At 41.4% G+C, this 7235-nt stretch overlaps 1 protein-coding gene across 2 annotated transcripts in view; it reads right to left on the reverse strand.

Moving 5' to 3' along the window:
* The window catches only part of LOC109959948 (glucocorticoid receptor), a 57055-nt gene extending 56236 nt beyond the window's left edge, over positions 1-819 (reverse strand). For both annotated transcript variants that reach the window (XM_020599718.1, XM_020599717.1), the window contains exon 1: positions 313-819. The gene's annotated coding sequence lies outside the window, so the exon portion shown is untranslated. The remainder of the gene's footprint in view (positions 1-312) is intronic.
* Positions 820-7235: the final 6416 nt, after the last annotated feature.

The following is a 7235-nucleotide window of genomic DNA, read 5'->3' on the forward strand; positions in this document are numbered from 1 at the left end:
TTCCTGCTTTAGTGCAACCTGTTGGCTGCGATGCGAAACTGCTGTGATCACGCCTACAGCCGGACTGTCCGATAAGCACTCACTCCGTTAAAGTTGATGCAACATGTTCTCTTTCTTACACAAAAATGAAGCGGATTTCCGAGCGCTGGTGGTCGTCAATGTGTCTCACGACGCAGGGCTGTCAGTACGCCTACAACGCAGCGCCGACGCTCAGTGGCCTACCTCGGTGGAACAACCAGCTTTTTCCAATCTCAATATTTCTGCAGCAGTATAATTAGACGACAAGTAATTGCTTCTGAAAGTAGACCATACCTATAGTGAATAAGGAATGTGCCCCGCTGATTAGATCATCTCCAGCAAGTCCCAGTTGGAAAAACATCTGAGAAATGTCCACACAGTCGAGTTCTCAAATAAAACCCAGTCCTCGCTGTAATGTTGCGCGGATAGGTGTCAGCTGGATTTGTTGCTGCCTGTTTCCGCAAGGCAGAAAAGCACTGTCCGCAGTATCAACAGTTTTACAACTAAAGTCAACAACGTCGCTGACTTATCTGGATCTGGCGATCCACTGTGTGCGTCGTCGCGTCTATCCGTCGATAACTTTTTACGCACATTGCCGGCAGGGGGGAAAATGATCGATTGGTCTCTTGATCGCAGTCTCAGGATAAATCCACAATGAATCGACGGATTTCATGTGCTATATTCTACTGTGTCGCCGTAAACCCAGCGACTGCACCGAAGTTATATAATTCAGCCGTGCTGCCCTGGCTCACTCAACTACAAACTCGGGCAAGGCTGGGCGGAGTTAGTGAAATAGTGACAACTAACTGGAACAAGAGATGCGTTTCCTTATTGTTCCTTCTGAATAAAAGCTTCATTGCTGCAGCTGTGATTATGAAGGTCACATGAGTCTTCTTCATATGGAAAAAAATTAACGAAAAATCAGAACAATTCCAAATGACAATTTTTGGCCAAAACAGACAGTAGAATTAATTTTTCATTCATTTTTATTTTTCAAAGCGAGCTTTTAAAAGCTTTTAGCAGATGCTCAGCTTCCTGTCACCTGGCCACCTGTGGTACCTTGACGCAGCTGCTGGTTTGACACCTGCCGCTCTACGCCCCTTTCTCTACTGAGGAATCTGTCAAAACCTGTCTCCGTCTCCAGGCATGGTGGGTTTGAGGAGACAGTTAGGCCGTATGTCGTTACTTAGGTTTTGTTACGACCTCTCAACCACCAAACCAAGGTTAATATGAACTTGAATTTTCCAAAGTTCAGTTTAAATTTGGACGTCCTTTCATAAATTTCTAGGCAAAGAGAAGGAAATGCAGTCATGATTTGGCTAGAAGAATCTCCTAAAATGTACCACAGTTAAGTTGTTTGAAGTCTTGAAGTCAGCCAAGTGTATAGGTCTACAAAGTAGATGGCTCACAAAGTTTAGATTCATAAGGTATTTAATGTAACCAAGAAATATGAAACCAATTTGCTTTTTTTTTTTTTTTTACCTTGTTTCATAATTTCAGCACCATTCATCCAGGCTTCATGTCGGGAAAATTCAGGTCAGTTCAGCTGCAGCAACTGAGAATCACGTTGAAACTGAGAGAAAATAAGTGTACAGAAGGTAGAGGAAGCCCCACACACATAAATCGCATACCTTTATGCAAATTTCAGAGATGAGAACAGCCTCCAGACAAAACTGCCTTCATACTTTTACTTCAAGGACATTAATCAACAAAGCACAGCTGACATTAAGGGGCTTGAAGTGCTTTTGCTAGAGCACAGAGTGAGGGGTCAGAGGGCAGGCTGAGAGCTAGCAGCACTCTGGAAACTTGAAGCCCAAACCTGATTCCTAATCTTTTAGGGGGGTAGGGTAGGGTAGGGGAAGACTTTATTGATCCCACATTGGAGAAATTCCAGTGTTCCAGCAGGATTAGAGAGCAAACAACAAAACACCACAAGAACAACAAAACACCATAGGGACCTCCGAGAAGCAAATCAAAGGCACCTAAAAACAAGACAAAACATAGCACTTGAGAGAAATCAAGAACAAGAATATTACTCCCACACTTAATTCCACAGTGGGGAAAAACCTCGTATGTCAACAGCAGTAGAAACTAAACAACAGACACCGTAAGGATCTCTGAAAAACAAATCAAGAATACCCCAAAACAAGACAGTACAAGCATTTCAGAAAAATCAGGAACAGGATATCACTCCCACAGTCAATCCCGCAGACAGAGCAGTCAGTGGTCAGAGGGGGCGAGGCGGAAGCGTATGCATTCCTGGCATTAGCATACAGTAGGTCCAGAGTTTTTATTGTCCTTTGTGTGGCAATTAACATACTGGGTGAAGTTTAGGGGGGTGGCAGAGAGGGGGAGGGAGGCATGGTTAAGGTCCCCTGAGATGAGGATTAGAGGGTGTTGTGTCTGCTGCAGAGACACCGCTCTGCAGTCGCCTGCGCACATCAGCAGCATTGGCCGAGGGATTACTGTAAAACTGTCACCACAGAATCAGGAGCGTCGGTAAAACACAGGCTACAACCCTCTACACAGATAAGTTGTAGGTAGCTCAGGAAGTTCGACCTGCCCCAGGAGCTGCTGATACAGTTCTACAGAGGAGTCATTGAGTCTGTTCTCTGCATCTCCATCACTGTCTGGTTTGGCTCAGCAACCAAACAGGACAAGTACAGACTTCAGCGGACAGTCAGGACTGCAGAAAAGGTCACTGGTGTGAGCCTGCCCTCCATGGAGGACCTGTACACCTCACGGGCCAAAAGGAGGGTGGAGAGGATCACTGCAGACCCCTCACACCCCGCATACAATCTGTTTGAACTCCTCCCCTCTGGACGGCGTTACAGGTCACTGTGCACCAAGACAACCAGGCACAGGGACAGTTTCTTCCCCCAGGCCGTCACTCTGATGAACACTTAACCCACGACAGTATGATTGGACAATAACCCTCAGTGCAATACCTGTAAATATACATTGTACAGATTATACAGACTCGTACAGGTCTCTAGTTTTAGGTACTCTGTTTTTATTCCTATTTATCTCATTTCAATGAGCATTCCTTTGTCTGTCTGCACTGTTGACTGCCTGTTCATACTGCTTATTTTGCATTGTTTGCATTGTTTGTTACTTGTTAATACTGCTTATTTTGTTATATTACACAGCCTCATGCTGGTTTACTGTTTACTTGCCCTTTGCATGGGGATATGTACATACACACTGAGAGCCGATGTACCAGAGTCAAATTCCTCGTGTGTTCGACAGACCTGGCCAATAAAGCTGATTCTGATTCTGATATGACTTTTGCTGAGAGGCCTCTGTCTGAGAATATTTGCATTGTTGGCTAAGCTACAGTAGAGTAAACTTATCAGCCACTATCAGTCACCATCCAAATGTTAAACTTATGAAACAAACTATTACTTTGGATGACATCCCCCTCATACTCCCCTACACCCCCAGCACCACTACCAGGACCCCAGCTGTAACATGACCTCCCTTGTTTACAGACACTAGTGAAAGCTGACATATGCTCTGGCACTAAGCAGAGCGGTTATAATTGATCTCATCAGTAAAGATGACAAAGTAAACTGATTCTGTGTTTTACGTGCAAATCTATTAACACCAGTGCACTGTAAGGAAAACCAGAAGAGTTTGTGTTGCCTTGTGGCCAGTCAGGTAGGTTAGATTAGACAAAGCACAGAATCTAATTCTGGATCTTCATTTACAGAACATAGGACGGGTTCTTTTTCTTATTAAAACAACAACAACAATAACAATAATAACTGTTATTATTATTATTATTTAACAATTTGTCTATAAAATGTTGAAAAGTGGTGAAAATGTTAACATTTCCTGTAGCCAGTGGAAATGTCCTCAAATTACTTGTGTTGTCTGGCCAGTAGTCTGAAACCAAAATTTAATACAATTTGAAGGGGCTGTTTGACTGCTCTACCAACTCTACCAGTGACATTTCAGTGACTGTAACACTCAGGGTGAAGAGGAAGAAGCAGAGAGAAGAGGAAGGGAAGTGGACAGTCAAGGCTGTGCAGACAAGCGCAAACACCCCTGCTGTTCTGCCTGAGAAGAAATGAGGATAAGCAGATGCAAAATAAGCTATAAGAAGAGCGATGGAAAAGGAAAAGGAGCGGGGGAATGGGGGATGGAGAAGAAGGCGGAGGTGTGGCCCTCCATGCAAGTCATTCCATTAGAAGGAGCAGCACTGTGTCCTATGCATGTGGATGTCTCATTAAGAGCTAGCATGGCTGGAGAGAGGCAGGAGCTCCCCAGGGCCTGAGAAAACCACACTGTTCTCAAAACATCACAGGGAACACTGTGAGTTTTTAATGCTAGGTAACAATGGGTGATCCTGTTTACCAATAATAAATAAAAACCGGACACGCGGTGCTTTTTGTGCATGCATGTGCAACTGGGAACTCATGGAGACATATGTTATTGAGGTTGTGTAATATACATTGCTCTGTGTGCATAGTAGGTTGTATTAGTTTCAGTGAAACGTGCTGCTGCAGAAGCAACTATTTGTGTTCACTGAAGCACATACACCCGTAGGTGTTGGCAGGGGATCAAGGTTTAGATTTAATATGTTATTTGCCTTTGAAAAAACATATACGAGAGTTACTGGATCAAAGCAGAGGCACGAGCGAGAGAAACACTGTTAGAAGCCTGTCTGCATTTATAAATGACTGACAAAATTGCAGGTAAGTGGTACTGTATATTTAAAAGATCAGTGTGCACGAGGAAAAGCAGAAGATAAGATCAGTACACAAACATAATTTCTCAGTCAAGCGTTATCTGCTGTGATTGTTGCAGCCATTTGATTTTACCTCCTAAGGTTTTGAGATACAGCATCTATCTCTGAGATACCTGTCATCCCCCAGATACAAAGAGATTTTGTTTGTTTGTTTAGTTTCTTTTTCCTTTATGTTTCAAGAGTGTTTTGGAGATTTTAAACCTTTATTGGAGACCTGACAGGAAATGAGAGTAGTGAGACAGGCAGAAGAGCATGTAACAGGGCTCATTTTGAGACTTGTACCAAGGATGCTGCAAGTCAAAGGTCAAAAGTCAAAGCGTTTATTTGTCATATGCACAGTTAGGAAACGTGTTTCCCTGTACAATGAAATTGTTACTTTGCCGTCCACATGAATGCCACAAAATACAAATGAAATATAAAGTAGATAAATAAGTAACACTAAATCTAAGGCACATTAAGCAACAAATGCAGATATGTTATAAAAAATATACAAGAATATAATAAGAAAATGTATGATGCATGGGAACTGCATGTGCAGTAGTCAACAGTCAATGTGCAATTATGCATGTGTAAACTGAGAATGTAAACAGTACACATGACGTATTTCCTGGTAATAAACTCCTGTCAGCTGTTTAGGAGTCTGGTGGCAGAGGGAAAGAAAGAGGTCATGGTCAATGCGAGGACACCCTGTTCTCAGCCCCAAAGAGCACACCTCCAAATCCTTTAAGTTAAACTGACTAAAAGAGTGCAATTAGAATCAGATTTGTGTTTACTATCTCTTATGTTGCTGGTGAGTCCACAGGTTGATTTGCAACTGGGAGCAGGGATTTGCAAAGTGAGTATTGAGACTCAAGCTAATGCCTCTTTGTCTAACAAAAATTGCTCCTTCAGAACAACTAAACACATGTAATTAACATTTAGCTAAAAACATAGCTGTGGTACTGTTTGTTGTTGCAGTCAATGTTTTGCAACAATGAATATTCACTCTTTCTAGTATGTAGAACATTTTTCACTAGAAATGAATAATTGTTAACTATGGATGGCAAAGGTTAAAGCTACTTTTTGAACCTTTATACTGGACTTTGCGCATTGCTCAGGTGCCTCGTCTTAATTAAAGCAATGTAGCTTAAAATGTCTGGGCATGAACTTGCACAAGCCAAATATTAGAGTGCAACAAAGGTGAAATTTCAGGTTAAAAAAAAAAGTCAAAAAAGGTCAAATCAACTGATTAACTTGACAAATTACATTAACATAATGGAATCTGTTCCTATCAACTCAAATTGCACTAATCTTATGCAATAAATGAAACAGCACTAAATTAGTGACCGTTGTTTTATTCTCCTTCTCTGTATCACATTAGAACATTCACACGCTCCTCAAAAGAATTTCTATTTGCACAGCAGAACTTATCTAACACGAGTTATGTCAGACTTTGATGAGAAAGCACTGTGAAGAATTTCTTTAAAGAAGGAAGTACAGAAAGGAAGGAAGGATTTCTTTTAGTGAACTGGCCGTTCACACCCTTTGGTACTTTTTCTCAGTGACAGATGGAATGCTGAGTTAGACAATGGAAAGATGAAAATGAAGCAGCAAGGAAGGCTTTCTTGACAGATGTGCAGGTCTCTGAGCATGTGTGTGTGTGCATTAGCTGCGCAAACAGCCTGTAGGCAGAAGCCACCATAGTCTGGGGATGATCCAAAGAGAGTTCCATCTTGACACAAAATGCCTGTAGCTTGTCTGACTGAAATATAATCAAAGCCTTGTGAAAACTGATCCATGCACTGAACTGTTATTTATACTGGATGATATATTGTCAGCCACATGTCTGATTTAATAATAAACTGAAATGTGAATAAAAAAATTCACAGAGGCTTTGGGTCAGTGTGAGTCAAAGTCAGGGTACACTTTAAATGGCCACAATATAAAATTATATACTGTAGCTGTTTTTAGCTCGAGTTTGTAGATGTTATACTGTATATGTTTTCAAAACATTTACTTATAGATTAATGAGTGTCATTTGCATGTGTAAATGGCATAATAATCACATGTATCAAGCAGATTCAGTATTACATCAGAGTATGTAGTGTACTGTAGTTCAAATAACCAAACACAGCTGCAGCGCCACTGTCAGGCATGAGCAATAATTTATTGTTCCTGGATGGCATTTGCCCATGTTCATCTTTCTGCCTTGTCAATACATTAGAAAACATACAATATTTAAGCTTTATGTATAAGTGCTGATATGCTTACTTACACACCTACACTAGGTGTCTAGCTGCTTTATCTGGATCAAACTGTAGTTGTAAATAGTTAATGATTTGTGAAGCCAAGATACAGAAAGAGCAAGATGGGTGCAGTAGACCCAATACAGGGAAATACAATAGGTTTATACACCCACGACATAGATATAGTGTATTTGCTTGTCTAGCTTTGTCATTGTACAGTTTATATGTCATTAAAAAAA

Source organism: Monopterus albus, unplaced genomic scaffold (genome assembly GCF_001952655.1).
Source record: "Monopterus albus unplaced genomic scaffold, M_albus_1.0 scaffold42.1, whole genome shotgun sequence".
In the NCBI taxonomy this organism is placed as follows: Eukaryota; Metazoa; Chordata; class Actinopteri; order Synbranchiformes; family Synbranchidae; genus Monopterus; species Monopterus albus.